Source organism: Pseudophryne corroboree, chromosome 3, assembly GCF_028390025.1.
Source record: "Pseudophryne corroboree isolate aPseCor3 chromosome 3, aPseCor3.hap2, whole genome shotgun sequence".
Classification (NCBI taxonomy): domain Eukaryota; kingdom Metazoa; phylum Chordata; class Amphibia; order Anura; family Myobatrachidae; genus Pseudophryne; species Pseudophryne corroboree.
This window is the reverse complement of record NC_086446.1, coordinates 181889854-181911117: the sequence shown is the minus strand read 5'-3', so window position 1 is coordinate 181911117 and position 21264 is coordinate 181889854. Positions and strand designations below refer to the sequence as shown.

Here is a 21264-nt window from a genome sequence, read left to right as displayed (position 1 = left end):
GGTATACAGAGTTTGGATTAAGCATAAAGTGTGCGGTACTTAAGAGGTCCTTTTTGATTCTGTTATAGTGAACAGCATAAACACATATATACTATCTAAAATAATATATCCTATTATCACCACTTTCGTGGACTCTCATTCACGATTCCCGGTACATCGTACCACAAGAGTGGGAATTTTGGAACCGGGTCTAACGTGAACAGCAGATCCACATATTTTCACTAATCTTGCTCCTATTACTTTTCCTCTGTTTTCTTGAAATTTCCTATTTCTTATATAGGTGCACTCTCATTGGTGGACACATAATTCTCTACTACCATACCACGCTGCCAGCGCCCGATCTCGTCTGATCTTGGAAGCTAAACAGCGTTGGGCCAGGTCAGTATCAGGAAAGGAGACTGCCTGCGAATACCTGGTGTTGTAGAGCAGAATTCTCCTCACTTATGTGATAAAAACACACCAACAGCAGTATCACCACTAATTCTATTCAGTAATTCCTTTATCATAGTGTCTTACAATATCAGTATTTTTTCCTATTGACTTTATGATGCCCATAAATCTCTTATGAAATTTTTCTCAAATTATGATATTGGTATGTAATTCAGGTGTATTATCTCTAGAGGTGTGACTGTTGATCACCACTCTAGCTATCTACAGCCTATGAGCAAATTTTTTACATATAACTGTGTCTTGACCACCCTTTGGTTCCATTAATACAGAAACCCTGTACTGGTCAGGGGAAATGGGGGTATGACTAATCTATGTCTACAACCTTTCCAAAACACTCTTTACAACAAAGAGACCAGAACATTTTTAATTTTATACTCTAATTTGTATCTTTATTGATAGATCTTTGGGAAAAGCATTTTGCGTTGTAATAATGTTAATAAAAGTTAAGTTTTAAGTATTTGATTAAATTGTTATATATTACTTATTTTCTTTCTAAGAGTGCGCCCACACAAGAGCCTTCTGTTTTCTCCCATTTGTCAGTCATAGTGCTAATTCTGTCTGGATCTTGGTTAGGATAGGGCGAACATTGTCAAGGTATAAACGAGCGGGGTCATAGGGAAGGTGGACCCCAAGATACGTGATATGAGTGGTGGCCCACCGAAACGGGAAGGGGGTATCCCACCCTGTAGTAATATGAGGAAAGATGGCCAGAGCATCCAAATTGTCAAGGTTGATCGAAAATCCTGCAAAAGAGGAAAAGCGAGAAATAGCGTGCTGCAGTGCTGTGATGGACTGTTTCGGATTGGAGGTAAAAAGAAGAATGTCATCCGCAAACGATATTAATTTAATCTCTCTATTGCCAATCCTAACACCGCGAAAATCAGAGAGGTTGAGGATGTAACGTATGAAGAGGGACAGCCTTGTCTGGTTCCTCTTTCAAGGATAAAGGAGGGTGAGGGAGTGTTGTTGACTATCACCTGCGCAGTGGGGTCAGCATAGATGTATTCAACTAGGCCACAAAATTTATCTCCAAACTGTTGATAAGACAAAACCCTAACAAGGGAAAGAAAGACCTGGCACCGGTGTAATTTATAATGGGATAGAGAGAAGCCAAAATGGACAAGTATTGGAAAAGAAAACATCTTTTCAATTATAGTCCTTATTGGCGGTGCGCCCAGAGCTAGGAGGTATCTGTACATACAAAAGGAGAGAAAGAAAGCTCTTGTGTGGGCGCACTCTTGAAAAAAAGAAGAAATCAAAGAAAATTCTTCGGATATGAGTTGAAAAATATAAAAACAATATTTATTGAATGATTAATTAAAAACTATTAGTATCCCACTGTGATCAAAACGTTTTTTGTAATTAGTTGATGAATAATTTTTTTATTATATTTATTATATATTTATCTTTATTGGAAAAAATAAAGATAATAGGCAAAAGGAAGGGAAATGTTCTGGTCTCGGTAATCACACAAAATAAATTAGAAAGGTTACAGACACTTGATAGTCTAGCAACCGTTTCTCCTGACCAGCACAGAAATTCTGTGTTTCTGAAAACAGGGAGATCCAATATTATGTCTTTGCAAGACCACTGAGGGGGTCAATGTCGGACAAATTACTGATCACCGGGTATACCTAGGTCACAAATTTAACGACATATCTTAGACATTTTTAGAGCATATTGAAAAAATAGCCGTGATGGGTAAAGAAGAAAAAGGGTAAAAAGATGATGAAAAGGAAAAAGGGGGGGTGTGGGAGGGGACAGAGGGGGAGGGAACGGGGGGGAGGGAAGTGAAAAAGTGGTGATCCTGCTGTTGGTGTCCACCCTTCAGATGAAGGGGAATAGTGTCCTTCTCTACAACACCAGGTATTCCCAAAAAGTCTCCTTTCAGGTACTGACCTGGCCCAACGCTGCTTAGCTTCCAAGATCGGACGAGATCGGGCATTAACAGCGTGGTATGATAGTAGAGAGGCTATCTACCAATGAGAGTGCACCTATATAAGAAAGGTGGGTAAGAATATGGGAAAGAAAAGGGGTCCGGAAACTGTGTGGATCTGCTTTCCACGTTAGGTGAGGTGACTCATCTGCCAATTTGCCAGTGATACACCCTGGATCGCGGATGAGAGTCCACAGAAAAGGGCTGGGTCAGTGAAGAATGTCAGAGAGGAATGAGAGAATAAGAGAATAGAAATACTGATCAAATTGTGTTGATGGTCACAAATAAGTTGACCGAAAAAAGAAAAAGAAAAAACACCTGATGTCTCTATATATGGAAAAAATTGACATGTCATTCAAAAGCACAAAAAGTAAGTGGGTGGTTCCTATGAAAACTGGAACCAGATATGTCATGTGCATAAGCACCTAGGAGTGCTGTGGTATAAATTCACTGTTTTTGCACAAAGTTTGCATGATATCTGAAACATATAGTAGATTTCTAAATTGTATATAATGATGTCAGATATGCTGTGTGCATGGGAACCTGTGGAGAAATAATACAGATTCACTGATGATAAGAAAGCAGTGCAATGCACACCTTATTGATCCCGACTGGTATACTAGGTTAATTGCCCTTTACATGCAAAAAATGATAAACTATGCAGTAGGTGGGAAATCCCCCAGATTGAGATTACTACGTCTCTTTAGCATGGTTAAGCTTAACATATATAAGGTTAAAAATAGCCAAGTTTGATACTCATAATGTGTGGATATCAAATTCCGGGGGCCTCTGGTAATCAGTAAACATCCATGAAAGAATCTCCTGTTTGGATCCTGTGGAAAACGCGTTTCGCCCGCTGGGCTTGTTCACTTCCGGGATCTCGTGTTTCCTGTCTGAATGTGAGGTTTAAAAGGCCCTGTCAATTAGGGTAGCAGCCAATCGGAAGTTGCTCACTAGTCACAGACAACTGTAGGAGCGTGTTGCCGGCGTTTACCGGCTGACGTCAGCAGCACGTGCTATACCTTCGCGGCTGACGTCAGTGGCACATGACCGGAGCCTGGTCACGTGGGGAGAGAGGCGCTGGTGAGTGTGCACGCAGGGAGGTCCCTATCGTCATAACGTCTACGGCACGTAAATCGGAACATGATCAAAAAGGAAAAAGTGCGCAGATGAGTATGCGCAAAGGAAGAGGGGGAAGAAAAGAAGAGCCTAACTGACGTCATTGTACTGATGTGATGAGATGGCGCCATATTGTAAAAGGGTATACCATTAGTTCAAGTGGGAGGCTCTCTGTTGCCATGGTAACTAAGGCGCGCGAGGTGGCGACTTGTTTTATGAATGATATGCATGTTAAGTTGTGTGGTGTTAAATAGCATCTATTACAGCTACAACACGAGAATTGTGTGATATGAGAGGATATAGACGTCAGATATCCTGTAATATTACTAATTGTAGGGTACCGTAGACAAATATGGTGGATAAATGATACTAGAATAGTATAATCAAAAGGAAAATAAGAATCAAAGTAAATATGAAAATAAAAATAAAAATGAAAATAAATATAAATATATTAATAAAATAAGAATAAAAATAAGAATAAAAATGAAAGTAAAAAAAGATTAAAAATAAATAAAAATAAATATAAAAGTAAAATAAAATAAAATAAAAAATTATAACGATATGAAATGAATATTATGTAGAGAAGCACGGTTGTGACTGTGTGATATGGTCACAGGGACGTGCTTGGTGGCATGGTGATGTGGTGGAATGGGGTGAAGGAGACTGATGAGCAAATGGTGGATAAGGTGAACTGTGTATGAGGTCTATTACGGATTTGGGGATTAATAGTGAATGGGATCTCACGTGTTGGGGAAGCCCCCCTATAACTGGGGGGATCTGAGTGTGATGCACATGTGTTACTGGGTGGGAAAACTAAGTGAGTGTATGCAAAGCTGGGTGATGTGATACTGGGAGTGGTTGTGAGGGTAGGTAAGGTGACAGGGATGGTAGGGAGTGGGGGATTGGTAAATTGGGAATATTAATTGTTGTATAGGTTGTGACGGATGTGGGATGGGTCTGCTGATAAGTGGGAGATGAGTGGAGTAGCAGGGAGTAAATGAATAAATAATAAATAACTAATTAATGGGTATATTTGTGGGTGTTTTATAAAAAGGCACCATAATTAATATTTTCATTCAGACCATCGGGTCTTAGGGTACCAAGGCGAAAAATCCATTCGCTCTCTTTTTTATGCAATTCCTTGGTCATGTCGCCTCCTCGTATACCCAAATGAATACGATCCAAGCCAAAAACTTTGAGATCTTTCATCAGACCTTTGTGTTGAAAGTGAAAATGTCTGGCAACCGTAGTGAGTTGTCTCATGCGTGCCAGATATTTGGATGCATTGCGAATATTGCCCAGATGTTCTAGGACCCTCTCTTTCAATTTTCGTGAGGTCATGCCGACATATTTCATATTGCAGCTGCAAGTAATGCAGTAAATTACCGCTTGAGTGTTACAGTTGAAAAAATGTGGTATTGTGGTTGGTTGTCCATACTTGTCTGTGACCACATTGGTTCGGAATATATGTGTACAGGCCTTACATTGGCCACACGGAAAGGAACCTGTTGTGGCCGGCTTCTTAGGTATTGTGGGCAATAGATGACTCCGAACTAATCGATCTTTGATGTTTTTTGATCTACGCCAGCTCATTTGTATGGAAGGGCCCACAGCAGATGATAAATCTGGATCCATATGGAGTATGGGAATATGTTTGGTTATAGCTTCTTTAAGCATTCTCCACTCCGGACAGAAAGTTCCTATAAATCTGATAGGATCCGTATCTTCTGAGGTTGTCTGGTTAGTCCTGAAAATAAGTTGCTCTCTCTTGACTGAAATGGTGGACTGGTAAGCTCTTTTTAATGATCGTTTACTGTAGCCTCGGGCAAGGAGGCGATTGGTAAGTTCCCAGCTCTTGATTTGAAAAATATGATCCTCAGAGCAGTTACGTCGGAGTCTGAGGTATTCTCCTTTGGGTATGTTCTCAATGGTAGGCGGGAAATGAGAGCTAGTTTGAAAAAGGAGACTGTTAGTTGCAGTCTCCTTTCTGTATAGCTCTGTTTCTAGATACCCCGTATGTGACCTGTAAATGTTCAAATCAAGAAAGGGAACCTGTTTGGGGCTGATGGTATGAGTCAGCTTGATGTTCAAATCGTTGGTATTCAATAATGCGATAAATTCCATTAAGAGTTCCTTATCTCCATTCCAGATAATGAACACGTCATCAATATACCTCAGCCACAAGTCCACGTGCGAGGTATATTTCTCATTTGCGAAGTTAAAGATGTGGAAGTGCTCCCACCACCCCAAAAACAGGTTGGCATACGTTGGGGCGCATGCTGCGCCCATGGCTGTTCCCCTTATTTGGAGAAAAAATTGATCCTGGAACACGAAATAGTTCCTGGACAGGACAAAATCCAGTAACGTTAGAAGAAAATCAGAGAAATCATTGGCTCCTCCTTGGTCTAGATAATGCTTGACCGCTGTGATTCCCTGATGGTGATTAATACTTGAATAAAGGGATTCTACACCCAGGGTTACCAATAAAAGATTGTCTCCACAATGTACATTATGGATTTTACGTAGCAAATCTGCTGTATCCTGCAGATAAGAAGGTAAAGCAAGGACATAGTCACGGAGGTGAAGATCAAGGAACCGACTCGGTTGTTCCAGGAGGCCCCCATTTCCAGACATAATTGGTCTTCCAGGCGGTGTAGAGGCATCCTTATGTATCTTCGGAAGTAAGTAAAAGGTTGGTGTTCTCGGATTCTGTGTAGTTAGATATTTCTGTTCAGATCTAGAAATTGTGCCATTTGTTGTTGCCCGTTGTATTATTAAGTTATAGGCAGTCGAAAATCTTGTGGTAGGATCGTTGAGAAGTTTTTTTATAACAGGAGGTATTAAGGAGTTGACGGTGAGCCTCAGCGATATACATTTCTCGTGGCCAAATCACAATGTTACCGCCTTTATCAGATGGTTTAAAAATTACGTCATGCCAGGTTTCCAGTTCTTGTAATGCTTTGCGTTCTTTAAATTTAAGATTCTTAGGAAAGTGGTAGAGGCCCTGTCTGGTTTGGGCATAGATACTGTCGAATTCCTTGGAGACTTGATTGAGAAAAACCCTGATCTCCGGGTTATTATTATCAGGAGGAAAAAAGGTCGATTTGGGTCTACATTGAGGTCTAAGATTAGTTTGTACATCGATACTCGATTCTGCCTGTAATTCTTCCAGTTCTTGAATAGCATTTAGATCGTTGGTGGAGAGGCACGACTCACTGTTGTCATCTAGTTGTCCCTCTTGACGTTTGGAGAAGAACTTCTTTAGGAGAAGCTTCCTACCAAATAATCTCAAATCTTTCTCCCAGGAGAATCGATTGAAAGGTCTTGATGGGGAGAAAGAGAGTCCTTTGCTGAGTACTGCCATGTGATCCGAGGAAAGGGACCTAGTAGATAAATTGATGACTTGTAATAGACTCGATTTATCAGAATCTATCTTACTGCCTTTCTCTGCCGGGCCGGATACCGAGATGTCCTTGATGTGTCCCAGTCTGAGTTTCGACCGTCGCGTCTTCTTTCCCCCTCTCCTTGTTTTCCTCGTGTTTTGACGCGGCCTCTTGATCTCTGACCTTGACCTAAAAAATGGGGGTGGAAATTATCCGTTTCCTCAAAGGTTTCACTTGCCGAATCTCCACTAGTGGAAGATTCGAATTCTGAGAAGGTGGGATCTTCTCTTGGTTTGCGGTTCCGATTTAGAGGTGTTGGATTCCACCTAAAAATGTCGCCTTTCGCGAAATCTTGTTTATCGCGAATTAATTTGGTCCTTTTACGATCTACTATGGTTTGTTCATACAGATCAATTTCCTTCTTACCTAGTAAGATGGGGCCAGGCAATCTTATCAAAGGCCTTTTCTGCATCGAGGTTAATGAGGATATTATTGGTGAGATTGTGGGTATGCGAGTAGGTGATAGCCGCCAGGGCGGTCCTGATACCCTGCACAGATTGTCTATGTTTGATGAATCCCAACTGCGCAGGCGACATGAGGCGAGAAAGACAGAGCTGCAATCTATTGGCCATTAATTTCGTAAGAATTTTAAAATCCTGATTAAGGAGAGAGATCGGCCTGTAAGAGCCGGGTAAGGAGGGATCCTTTCCAGGCTTCGCAATGACTATAATCGTGGCCTCATTGAATCTAATCGGTGTTTGTTTGGAGGTAAGAATGTGATTATAGAGAGACGTAAGGGTGGGTGCCAGTTCATCCCTAAGCATTTTATAGAACTCTGCGCCAAAGCCATCAGGACCGGGGCTTTTGTTGTTCGGTAAGGTCTTAATGACATCAACAACCTCCTCAGCCGTAATCGGGCTTTCCAAAGAGTCTCTCTCATCCTGAGTCAATACAGGGAGATCGGCCTCCTTTGAAAAGGAGAAGTTAGCCGCCGGGTCATCAGGACCTTTGGAGTACAGAGATCGATAAAAGTCTCTAAATTCATTGCAGATGACTGCAGGGTCTGTGCTCAGTGAGTCAGAGCTTTTAATTGCATTTACCCAAGTGCGGGAGTTAGAGCCTTTAATGAGGTTGGCCAATAATTTGCCCGATTTGTTGCCCCATCTATGGAATTTATTGCGTTGATAATCATAAGATAGTTGGGCTCTGTCCGTGAGAAATGTATCGTAAACAAGTTTGGCCGAGAGATAAGCCTCTTTGTGGGCGGGGGTATCGTGTTGAGTGTAGCTCCTGTATGCTGAGGTGAGGGTTGTACTCAAGGACTGTAGTTGAGATGAAAACTTCTTCCGTTTAGAATGAGTGTAAGACATGATATGACCTCGGAGAACAGCTTTGGCTGCTCCCCAGAAAATCGGCGAGTCTGGACTCTGGTCATCGTTGTCTAATGTGTAGTTGTGCCAAGATTGCTTCATATGGAGAAGAAAATCAATGGAGTGACGCAGGTAGGCAGGAAAACGCCATCGAGGCAGACTACGGGAGGGTACATTTAGTCGGATATGGAGGGAAATAGGGGCATGATCTGATATGATAATATTATCAATAGAGGTGTGAGTGACTCTGGGGAGAAGGTGAGTGGCAGTGAAGATGTAGTCAATACGGGAGTGAGAGGAGTGGGGATGAGAATAAAAAGAGTAGTCCTTTTGAGTGGGGTGAAGGATCCGTCAGGGGTCCAAGAGATCCAATTGGGAGCAGAAAGAGGGTAGGAGTTGAGCAAGGGTCATGGTGGTGGTAGGACTTACCCCGGATCTGTCCATGGATGGGTCGACGACTAAGTTGAAGTCCCCGCCAACGATTAAGTTCTGGCAGCCCCAGGTAAGGAGGGTCGTTAAAAGACCTGCAAAAAAGGAGTCGGGTGAAATATTAGGTGCATATATGTTGAGGAGGGTGTAGACCATATTATTAAAGCATACATCTAACAATAAAAATCTACCCTCGGGGTCACAGAGCTTCCTAAGTACTGTATATTGGAGGTTGAAGTGTAGCAAAATCACTACCCCCTAGATTTAGAGTGGTATGGAGACGAAATGCATTCGCCTATCCATGGGGCTCGCAAGGTATTTCTAGGATCATCTAGCCAGTGGGTCTCCTGTAAGAATATAATATGGGGAGACATGCGTTTTAAATGAGAGATAACTTTCTTCCTCTTAACCGGGTGGTTAATACCCTCTATATTCCATGAAACAATACGAAGTAGCGTAGTTGTCGAATCTCCGTCTACATGAGAGTGTGGGTGGGCGTCAATAGACATATCAGCCCACCCCTACTGGGAAAAAGCTCAAAAAATAAACGTAAAAGATAGAGCAGGGTCCCACCCTGTCCCAGCGAGCAGGGGGGGAATCTCCCAGTGAGGGAAGGGGTCCCGGTCCATGCAGGTAAAACTAACAAACCAAACATAAAATAAACAAAACATCAGCACACAACAAATAAACTAGTTGCGTGAGCAAGTGTGCAAACCAATCACACTCTACTGTAACAGTGAAACATTATGTGAGACCTGAATGCAGATTCGGGCAACGTAGAGTAGTTGACAAATATATATACGCAGTGATCAAGTGTCAGGTATAACAAAATGCAGTTTGGCATCCTCTGGATCCTCAAGGAAGCGTGGTCGTCCATCTTCAAAAACTCTGAGGCGGGCAGGATAAAGCAAGGAGAACCTGATCTTTGCCTCAAAGAGGTGTTTGCATATAGGAGCAAACTCTCTGCGCTTTGTGGCTACTGATGCGGAAAAGTCCTGAAAGATGAGGAGGCGGTTACCATCGATGGAGAGGTTGGTAGCTTTGCGATAGTGGTCAAGGAGTCTCGCCTTGTCCGCATAGTTCAGGATACGCATGATGACCGGGCGAGGGCGACCCAGAGAGTTCTTCCTTTCAGGGCCCACACGGTGGGCTCTCTCAATGACTAGAGGGACTCCTTTTAGATCCATGGAAAGTTGCTCCGGGATATCCACCGAGAGGAGGGTCAGGAGTTCGCGACCCCGTACCGACTCTGGGACGCCTATGACCCGCAGATTGTTACGTTTGCTGCGATTTTCCAGGTCATCAAGCTTTTCCGAAAGGTCAGCGACCTCGAGCTGTTTGGCCTGTAGAGAACGCTGGGCTTCCTCCAAATTATCCTCCAGTGTCGATATTCTTTTTTCCGCCTCATCAAGGCGAGTAGAGTGTTGGCTCAGCAAAGTCGAAGAAGACTCGATGGCCTCTTTGATGCCCGCCAGCTTCTCATCCAGGAGTGGCCCTAGAACCGCCAGCAGGTCCTTATGCTTCATCTTCGGCTGCTTAAGAAGCGGTCGTGACTTGCGGGAATGCTGAGAGAGTAAGCGTGTGGTCGAGTGGTCAGAGTCGGAGGAGTCCCCGCATGGGGTGTCTTCTCGTGAATGTTGAGTAGTGCCTGCGGACATCACGGGCAGGGGAATCAGGAACTTTTCCATGCAAAGAGGTTTCAAGCAGAGGTGGGGTAGCCAGGCGCTGAGAGTCTAGATAGTAAAGGGTGTAACGGGTCTCACATATTAGATGGTGGCTTTCAGTGGCAGCTCATCCTGAGCAAGACGTGCGGGAGGTGGGAGGTGAGAGGCGAGAGGTGAGGTGAAATGGGGGGGAGACAAGGAGGGGCGTGCGGTGGCTGCGGTTGATAAGACTTTCAAGAGCCGGCAGGAGTGGATGATGAGAGGGGCCAGGCCTTCGTGGGTATGCAGGAAGAGGGCGGCAGCCAATGAGGCGGAGGTCAGCCCAGGACCCGATGTCCAGGTGTCGGTGGACCTTTAGGTGCGCAGCAGCGATGAGGTCAGGGTCTGGGCGTTAGGGGCTTTCATGGATCCCCGGTTGTCGCCACGTCGCGAACAGCCACAGGGGTCTGTGCGGAGGGAGGAGTGGTGATCCGGTCGGCGGGAGGAAGGCAGGGGAGAGTTCCTCACTGCACTGTGTTGTAGCTGTCAAGCTAGTGCAGCTCCCGTCTCCCTCTGTCTCAAACTCCGAGTCTCCAGTATCTGGGGCAATGCCAATATGGCCGCCGGCCTCCGTGCACTGTAAGGGGAAGTACCGAGAGGTATGCTGACACTTAAGTGTCGTGTTGCAGTGAGGAGGGTGGGTGGGCTGTGTCTCCTTATGAGGTGCAGGCAGCTCCGTTAGGTCGGTGTCGGCAGAGCAGCTGAATCCCAGCAGGGCCCGCCAACGGCCAGCACCGTCCCCCCCAGAGGGTCCCGACCGCGGTTGCGACCACCAGCCGATCTGGGTGGGGGCCAAGTGCCAGTAGGATGAGCTAGCCGAGGTGTAGGGTGCGTGGGATATCCTCAGGTGTCCCCCCCCCCCGGGCCTACGGCAGCCTGTGTGCTCGTTTGCCCGTGTGGTGCTGTGGGAGCAGGAAGGAAGATGGCCGCCGGGTCTCCGTGCAGGGAGCGAGCAGCCGGCCGCCTGACTGGAGCCTCCCGCGGGTGTTGACAGTCACGGGATCTGCGGGGCCGGCCGGAGGTCACAGGCCGGCCAGAGAGCCCCGGGAGAAGTGAGCAGGGTCCGGGCGCCGACCCCGCCGCGTTTCCGGAAGTCCGGCGGGACGTCCGCGAAATCAAGGCCCCGGCGTGAGAGGCAGCCACGGGCCGCAATCCGCGGGAGCTGATGATGTGCTCCCCGATTCCGCGGCCGCTGGAGTTTAGCCGCAGGGGGGTTGGGAGGGTGCAGGTAATAGGGGTATGGAGTAGGGGAATGAGTTTAGGCGGGCTAGGAGGGGAAAAGATGTTATTTAAAGCACGAGCTATGCACAGCTGCGACTGCTCTCCTCCAGCGTTAAGCCACGCCTAGGTGGTCTTTTCTAATGATTCATGGGCAGAGCCTAATTAAAAGCCATTTAATGGCTTCTGTAGCACAAGGGTTGAATGCATGCAAAATGTTCAGTTTTTATGCTTATTTCAAAAAAATATCTGCAGACATATAATGAATTAAGAGTTTGAAAAATAAGAATTTACTCACCGGTAATTCTATTTCTCGTAGTCCGTAGTGGATGCTGGGGACTCCGTAAGGACCATGGGGAATAGACGGCTCCGCAGGAGACTGGGCACATCTAAGAAAGATTTAGGACTATCTGGTGTGCACTGGCTCCTCCCCCTATGACCCTCCTCCAAGCCTCAGTTAGGAACTGTGCCCGGAAGAGCTGACACAATAAGGAAGGATTTTTGAATCCCGGGTAAGACTCATACCAGCCACACCAATCACACCATATAACACGTGATAGGAACCCCGGTTAACAGTATGATAACAAATGGAGCCTCTGAAGAGATGGCTCACAACAAAACCCGATTTTTGTAACAATAACTATGTACAGGTATTGCAGACAATCCGCACTTGGGATGGGCGCCCAGCCTCCACTACGGACTACGAGAAATAGAATTACCGGTGAGTAAATTCTTATTTTCTCTGACGTCCTAGTGGATGCTGGGGACTCCGTAAGGACCATGGGGATTATACCAAAGCTCCCAAACGGGCGGGAGAGTGCGGATGACTCTGCAGCACCGAATGAGAGAATTCCAGGTCCTCCTCAGCCAGGGTATCAAATTTGTAGAATTTTGCAAACGTGTTTGCCCCCGACCAAGTAGCTGCTCGGCAAAGTTGTAAAGCCGAGACCCCTCGGGCAGCCGCCCAAGATGAGCCCACCTTCCGTGTGGAATGGGCTTTTACAGATTTAGGCTGCGGTAAGCCTACAGCAGAATGCGCCAGCTGAATAGTGCTACAAATCCAGCGCGCAATAGACTGCTTAGAAGCAGGAGCACCCAGCTTGGTGGGTGCATACAGGATAAACAGCGAGTCAGTCTTTCTGACTCCAGCCGTCCTGGAAATATAAATTTTTAGGGCCCTTACTACGTCCAGCAACTTGGAATCCTCCAAGTCCCTAGTAGCCGCAGGCACCACAATAGGTTGGTTCAAGTGAAAAGCCTGGACCACCTTTGGGAGAAACTGAGGACGAGTCCTCAATTCTGCCCTATCCATATGGAAAATCAGATAAGGGCTTTTACAAGACAAAGCCGCCAATTCTGAAACCCGCCTGGCCGACGCCAAGGCCAACAGCATGACCACTTTCCACGTGAGATATTTTAAATCCACAGTCTTAAGTGGTTCGAACCAATGTGATTTCAGGAATGCCAAAACCACATTGAGATCCCAAGGTGCCACTGGGGGCACAAAAGGAGGCTGAATATGCAGCACTCCTTTGACAAAAGTCTGAACTTCGGGCAGTGAAGCCAGTTCTTTTTGGAAGAAAATCGACAGAGCCGAAATCTGGACCTTTATGGACCCCAATTTGAGGCCCAACGTCACCCCTGCTTGCAGGAAGTGCAGGAATCGACCGAGTTGAAATTCCTCCGTCGGGGCCTTCATGGCCTCACACCAAGCAACATATTTTCGCCAAATGCGGTGATAATGTCTTGCGGTGACATCCTTCCTGGCTTTGATCAGGGTAGGGATGACTTCCTCCGGAATACCCTTTTCCTTCAGGATCCGGTGTTCAACCGCCATGCCGTCAAACGCAGCCGCGGTAAGTCTTGGAACAGACAGGGTCCCTGCTGCAGCAGGTCTTGTCTGAGCGGCAGAGGCCAAGGGTCCTCTGTAAGCATCTCTTGAAGTTCCGGGTACCAAGCTCTTCTTGGCCAATCCGGAACCACGAGTATGGTTTTTACTCCTCGCCTTCTTATTATTCTCAGTACCTTGGGTATGAGAGGTAGAGGAGGAAACACATAAACCGACTGGTACACCCATGGTGTCACTAGAGCGTCCACCGCTATCGCCTGAGGGTCTCTTGACCGGGCGCAATATCTTTTCAACTTCTTGTTGAGGCGGGACGCCATCATGTCTACCTGTGGTTTTTCCCACCGGTTGACCAGCATTTGGAAGACTTCTGGATGAAGTCCCCATTCTCCCGGGTGGAGGTCGTGCCTGCTGAGGAAGTCTGCTTCCCAGTTGTCCACTCCCGGAATGAACACTGCCGTCAGTGCTAACACATGATTCTCTGCCCATCTGAGAATCCTTGTGGCTTCTGCCATCGCCATCCTGCTTCTCGTGCCGCCCTGTCTGTTTACATGGGCGACCGCCGTGATGTTGTCTGACTGGATCAGTACCGGCTGGTTTTGAAGCAGGGGTCTTGCCTGGCTTATGGCATTGTAAATGGCCCTTAGCTCCAGGATATTTATGTGAAGAGAAATCTCCTGATTTGACCACAGTCCTTGGAAATTTCTTCCCTTTGTGACTGCCCCCCAGCCCCGAAGGCTGGCATCCGTGGTCACCAGGACCCAGTCCTGTATTCCGAATCTGCGGCCCTCTAGTAGATGAGCCCTCTGCAGCCACCACAGCAGCGACACCCTGGTTCTGGCCGATAGGGTTATCCGCTGTTGCATCTGGAGATGGGACCCGGACCATTTGTCCAACAGGTCACACTGGAACGTCCTTGCGTGGAACCTTCCGAATGGAATTGCTTCGTACGAAGCTACCATTTTTCCCAGGACTCGTGTGCATTGATGTACCGACACTTTTCCTGGTTTTAGGATGTCTCTGACCAGAGATGACAATTCCTCGGCTTTTTCCAGTGGAAGAAACACTCTTTTCTGGTCTGTGTCCAGAATCATTCCCAGGAACAGAAGACGTGTCGTCGGGACCAGCTGTGACTTTGGAATGTTTAGAATCCAGCCGTGCTGTTGTAGCACTTCCTGAGAAAGTGCCACCCCCACTATCAACTGTTCTTTGGACCTCGCCTTTATCAGGAGATCGTCCAAGTACGGGATAATTAAAACTCCCTTCTTGCGAAGGAGTATCATCATTTCGGCCATTACCTTGGTAAAGACCCTCGGTGCCGTGGATAACCCGAACGGCAGCGTCTGGAACTGATAGTGACAGTCCTGTACCACAAATCTGAGGTACTCCTGGTGCGGAGGGTAAATGGGGACATGCAGGTACGCATCCTTGATGTCCAGGGATACCATGTAATCCCCCTCCTCCAGGCTCGCAATAACCGCCCTGAGCGATTCCATCTTGAACTTGAACCTTTTGATATAAGTGTTCAAGGTTTTAAATTTAAGATGGGTCTCACCGAACCGTCCGGTTTCGGTACCACAAACATTGTGGAGTAGTAACCCTTTCCTTGCTGAAGGAGGGGTACCTTGACGATCACTTTCTGTGAATACAGTTTTTGAATAGCCACCAACACTGTCTCCCTGGCAGAGGGAGTTGCCGGCAAGGCAGATTTTAGGAAACGGCGGGGGGGGAGACGTCTCAAATTCCAGCCTGTACCCCTGAGATACTACTTGAAGGACCCAGGGATCCACTTGTGAGAGAGCCCACTGTGTGCTGAAAACCCTGAGACGTGCCCCCACCATTCCCGATTCCGCCTGAGCAGCCCCAGCGTCATGCTGTGGACTTACCGGACGCAGGGGAGGACTTCTGCTCCTGGGAACTAGCTGTGTGCTGCAGCTTTTTCCCCCTTCCTCTGCCCCTCGGCAGAAAGGATGAGCCTCTAGCCCGCTTATTTTTCTGGGGCCGAAAGGACTGTACCTGATAATACGGTGCTTTCTTTTGCTGTGGGGTAGCCTGTGGCAAAAAAGTCGATTTCCCAGCAGTAGCTGTGGAAACGAGGTCTGAAAAACCTTCCCCAAAAAGTTCCACCCCTTTATAGGGTAAAACTTCCATGTGCCGCTTGGAGTCGGCATCACCTGACCATTGCCTAGTCCATAACCCCCGTCTGGCTGCAATGGACATAGCGCTTATTTTTGATGCCAGCCGGCAAATATCCCTCTGTGCATCACGCATGTATAAGACCGCGTCTTTTATATGGTCAATCGTTAGCAAAATATTGTCCCTATCCATGGTATCAATGTTTTCCGACAGGGAGTCTGACCACGCAGCAGCAGCACTGCACATCCAAGCTGATGCAATAGCGGGTCTCAATATAATGCCAGTGTGTGTGTATATAGCTTTTAGGGTACTTTCCAGCTTTCTATCAGCAGGTTCTTTTAGGGCGGCCGTATCCGGAGACGGTAGTGCCACCTTCTTTGATAAGCGTGTCAATGCTTTATCTACCCTAGGGGGTGTTTCCCAGCGTGACCTATCCTCTGGCGGGAAAGGGTACGCAGCCATTAACCGTTTAGAAATGATCAATTTCTTATCTGGGGAAGTCCAGGCTTCCTCACACACCTCATTTAATTCCTCAGATGCAGGAAAAACTACTGGTAGTTTTTTCTCACCAAACATAATACCCTTTTTTGTGGTACCTGGGGTATCATCAGAAATGTGTAAAACATTTTTCATAGCCTCAATCATATAACGGGTGGATCTATTGGAGGGTACACTCGTCTCATCATCGTCGACACTGGAGTCGGTATCCGTGTCGACATCTGTATCTGTCATCTGAGATAGCGGGCGTTTTATAGCCCCTGATGACATTTGAGACGCTTGGACAGGCACAAGCTGAGTAGCCGGCTGTCCTATGTCGTCAAACCTTTTATGTAAGGAGCTGACACTGTCACGTAATTCCTTCCATAAGTCCATCCACACTGGTGTCGACCCCGCAGGGGGTGACATCACATTCACAGGCATTTGCTCCGCCTCCACATCATTATCCTCATCATACATGTCGACACAGCAGTACCGACACACAGCAGACACACAGGGAATGCTCTTACAGAGGACAGGACCCCACAAAGCCCTTTGGGGAGACAGAGGGAGAGTATGCCAGCACACACAAGGGCGCTATATAACACAGGGATATCACTATACAGAGTGTTTTCCCCTATAGCTGCCTATAATATATATATAGCGCCTAAATTGTGCCCCCCCTCTCTTTTTTACCCTTTCTGTAGTGCAGGACTGCAGGGGAGAGCCAGGGAGCTTCCTTCCAGCAAAGCTGTGAGGGAATAATGGCACCAGTGTGCTGAGGGAGTTGGCTCCGCCCCTTTTTCGGCGGGCTTTCTCCCGCTATTTTATTGTTTCTGGCAGGGGTTAATATACACCTATATAGCCTCTGGGGCTATATATGGTGTTAGTTTTGCCAGCCAAGGTGTTATTATTGCTGCTCAGGGCGCCCCCCCCCCCCAGCGCCCTGCACCCATCAGTGACCGCAGTGTGTGGTGTGCATGAGGAGCAATGGTGCACAGCTGCAGTGCTGTGCGCTACCTTGGAGAAGACAGAAGTCTTCAGCCGCCGATTTTCCGGACCACCTTCTTGTTTCTGGCTCTGTAAGGGGGACGGCGGCGCGGCTCCGGGAACGGACGACGAGGTCGGGTCCTGTGTTCGATCCCTCTGGAGCTAATGGTGTCCAGTAGCCTAAGAAGCCCAAGCTACCACCACTTAGGTAGGTTCGCTTCTTCTCCCCTTAGTCCCTCGTTGCAGTGAGCCTGTTGCCAGCAGGTCTCACTGAAAATAAAAAACCTAAACTATACTTTCTTCTAGGAGCTCAGGAGAGCCCCTAGTGTGCATCCAGCTCAGGCGGGCACAGAAATCTAACTGAGGCTTGGAGGAGGGTCATAGGGGGAGGAGCCAGTGCACACCAGATAGTCCTAAATCTTTCTTAGATGTGCCCAGTCTCCTGCGGAGCCGTCTATTCCCCATGGTCCTTACGGAGTCCCCCACATCCACTAGGACGTCAGAGAAATTTACTTTAAGACCCTACGGGTTTGTAATAATAATACTGTCTGGAACAATCTGTGTAAATGTCATTTGTAATATAGTCATATCAGTTGATTTTTTTTTAGATGGCTGAACACTGTAATAGTCCTTTTCCACTGTCACAATAACACAGTCGCGGCTCAGTGGAAAAGGATCCTTGAAAAACAACCTGGGTCCAGTTACCAGGAAATCCAACCCAGGTAGCTACCGGGGTCGGACTCGCGAATGACCCAGACAATATCGGAACTTGGATCCTGCTAAATCCCTATGAAGTGCCGGCTCACTAGTGCTTGAAGATGATGTAGTCTCCAAGTGCCGGTAGCAGGAAGACACGCCACTAACCTGGGTCCAGCCAGCAGTGTGAACCGAGTTTCAAGTTACTGATAATGTCGATATTATCTTAAACCATAAAGCTATACCTTTAAACACACTTTTACCATGGAGCCCCTGCGGCCGCTAGACTTAATATGCACTCTACGTACTTTGTACGCTACTTGCGTACAGAGTCCCGTACCGTGTACGGACTTAGCGTACAAACGCCGCGCTGGGGGTACAAAGTACACACAGCGCGCACACACTCTTGATATAGTTTAAACCTTATTAGTAATGCAATGCAATGATATAATTACACTCTAAACCTTATGCAGCAAAGCACTGCAATGATGTTACACCTTAAACCTTATGCAGCGCTGACGGTACAAAGTACCCGCAGCGCGTACACAACTTATCAATACACTTTTAAATCTTATATAGTTAGGTAATGTAATACGCTTTAAACCCTAGCAGGGAAAAGAGGACACAACACCGATTTGTAGTTAAACACTGGGCTCCGACACCTCAGCGTATATATCTGGAAGGGGATAACAATACAATTTATACACTACAATACAACAGAGTTAATGGCTACAGTCAATGTACATATGTGAGAATATTCGCATGCGCTTCCTGGTCCAGTCCTCCGCTAATCAGGTAGATAGCGTTAAGAGTCTTCTGACCGGCCAGGCAGCAACAGGCTTTTTATACACTACTTCCAAAAGCAATACAATGGATACTGTAATCCCTTTGTCCATTGGACACAGAGATGCATCTTTACATTACAGGAGAGGTCATAGGTTGATTTGAAAAGGTGGGCGATGTCTTTCTCAACTGCTCTTGTGGGTGGTCTCCTCTGGATTCCCACCGCATACATAATATATAGTAAATACAGTTTAAACCTATATTCTACTTCTGCACATAACTATACGCAGAAACATGCAATCTTCCTCTAACCAACACCAGAATGTTACCCTTAAAATACCCTACAGCTGGATACCAGACACCACCTTATAACCTTAGTCTGTCCCTTCCTATCATGCAAAGGCGAATCCCTTAGTCCTGGAATCATTGAAACTGTTGATACTTGCTGATGGGGTGCAGGGGGGCTATGTGTACAATGTGCACTATTTGGATTAAATATGTAATGTTTTGATAACCCTCCATGCGTTCACAAACTCCGCCGTAAATACCCACACCACGTGCAGGATCGCTGGAGCGACCATACGCAAATTGCGGATATGTGCACGCACGGCGGAACAAGTGCACGCGCAGCGGCCATGTGTGTGTTGTTAGTACACGCTGTGTGTACTACAATATTTTTCGACTTTGACATTACTGTGACACAACTTGAAACCTGTTCAGTCACCTGGGTCAGACCGTCGTTTTTGGTGAAAACGGGGTATAAGTTTTCCAAAACTGTAGAGGAGTGTTAATTGGGTAGAGTATTTCAAATATATGAGGATAGCTACAGGACAAGTAAAGGGTAAATAACACTGACATAAGTATCAGAGTTATATAGTGGCAGATGCTCAATTAGCTTAGTGATATCATTCAGGTGCTTGAAAGGGAGGGGTATTTCTCAGCAAGAAAAAAAGGCATTTTGTTTCCCCCAGCACGCTGTATGATAACAGTAACCATATTTACATTCCACACAATATTAGAATTCAGAGATCTCGGTTACATATATTTGCGCAAATGTATGAATAAGCCCCAAAGCCGCATCAAGGCCTCTCTGTATATTTGGGGTCCCTAGCGCTGTATCTGGGTGCAGGGTGTGGCACCCCAAAAAATAAGCATAACCCAGAAATCCCAGGGCAGCATACCAGTGAAAAAAACTATAAAGTTAATAAATTGGTGTTAGGAAGCCGAAGCTATAAAGAAAGTGATACAAAAATGAGATGTAATTAAAATGGAGAAATAGTTTTAAAGAAATTAGTAAGTGATAAGTGTTAATCGAATGTAAAGGTATGCCACACTAAAGCTATCCAGCTCAGCCAGTCCAGGGGCACCACACCCCACACCTCCATTACCCCAATGTGGGTCTAGGATTAACCAGCAAGGAGCCACATGATAATGGCTCCTTACTTAAATATATCTGAGCTAAGAGCTACCTACCTTGGAGCAACCCCATAATGTTCCATATGGCATGTCGGGGCCTGCACTTCCTCCGAATGCAGGAACCTCTCTGCCTCTCACAACAGACATATATAGTGGCAGATCCTCAATTAGCTTAGTGATATCATTCAGGTGCTTGAAAGGGAGGGGTATTTCTAAGCAAGAAAAAAAGGCATTTTGTTTCCCCCAGCACCCTGAATGATAACAGTAACCAGATTTAAATCCCACACAATATTAGAATTCAGAGATCTCGGTTACATATATTTGCGCAAATGTGTGAATAAGCCCATGTTATCATTGCCCGTTATCATGGTCACTGTTATCATTCAGGGTGCTGAGGGAAACAAAATGCCTTTTTTTCTTGCTTAGAAATACCCCTCCCTTTTAAACACCTGAATGATATCACTAAGCTAATCCAAACATCGGCTCACAAAACAAAGACAAGTAGAAAACCTGACCTGCAGGACAGATAGCAAAGATAAGTCACATGATAAATCACTTAGTATATGAATACTGAAAGTCAAGATCGCGACATTAATTTACGTATTCTCAAAAAATCAAATGGACCATTTGATCCACCCCATTCCCATGATCTACCAGGCAGCTGGCTATTAGAAAGAGGGGGAGGAGGAGACCAGGATATGTAGAGCTGTGGCCGGACAACAAATTCTGGTACAACCTAAGGATGGGCAGTACGGATGGTGTAATGGTTAGCATTACTGCCTCACAGCACTGAGGTCATGGGTTCGATTCCCACCATAGCCCTAACTGTGTGGAGTTTGTATATTCTCCCCGTACTTGCGTGGGTTTCCTCCGGATACTCTGGTTTTCTCCCACAATCCAAAAATATACTGGTAGGTTAATTGGCTTCCAAAATTAACCCTAGCGTGAATGTGTCTGTGTGTACATGTGATAGGGAATATAGATTGTAACCTCCACTGGGGCAGGGACTGATGTGAAGGGGAAAATATTCTCTGTAAAGTGCTGCGGAATATGTGTGCGCTATATAAGTAACTGGTAGTTGTTGTAGTAGTAGTAGTAGTAGTAGTAAGGAATACAACACTGATGTGTTCTGGTTATAAGTTATTTGGCATTTCTTTACAAGATCGTGAGGAGGCCTTGACTAGTGATGGTGGTATGCTCTTGAAGATAAGGAGAGATACAGACCGTTTTATATGATATGCTCATCATTTTTATATATTTGGTGTGCATATTTGACAAAATCTTGATTGTGCAGACCACAAAATACTACACC

The 21264-nt window shown here is 46.2% G+C and overlaps 2 pseudogenes; one reads left to right on the top strand and one right to left on the bottom strand.

Annotated features, from left to right (window-relative positions):
• Positions 1 to 308: 308 nt before the first annotated feature.
• LOC134891751 (5S ribosomal RNA) lies at positions 309 to 427 on the top strand (annotated as a pseudogene).
• Positions 428 to 2301: 1874 nt separating this feature from the next.
• LOC134891422 (5S ribosomal RNA) lies at positions 2302 to 2419 on the bottom strand (annotated as a pseudogene).
• Between the last annotated feature and the right edge of the window lie 18845 nt (positions 2420 to 21264).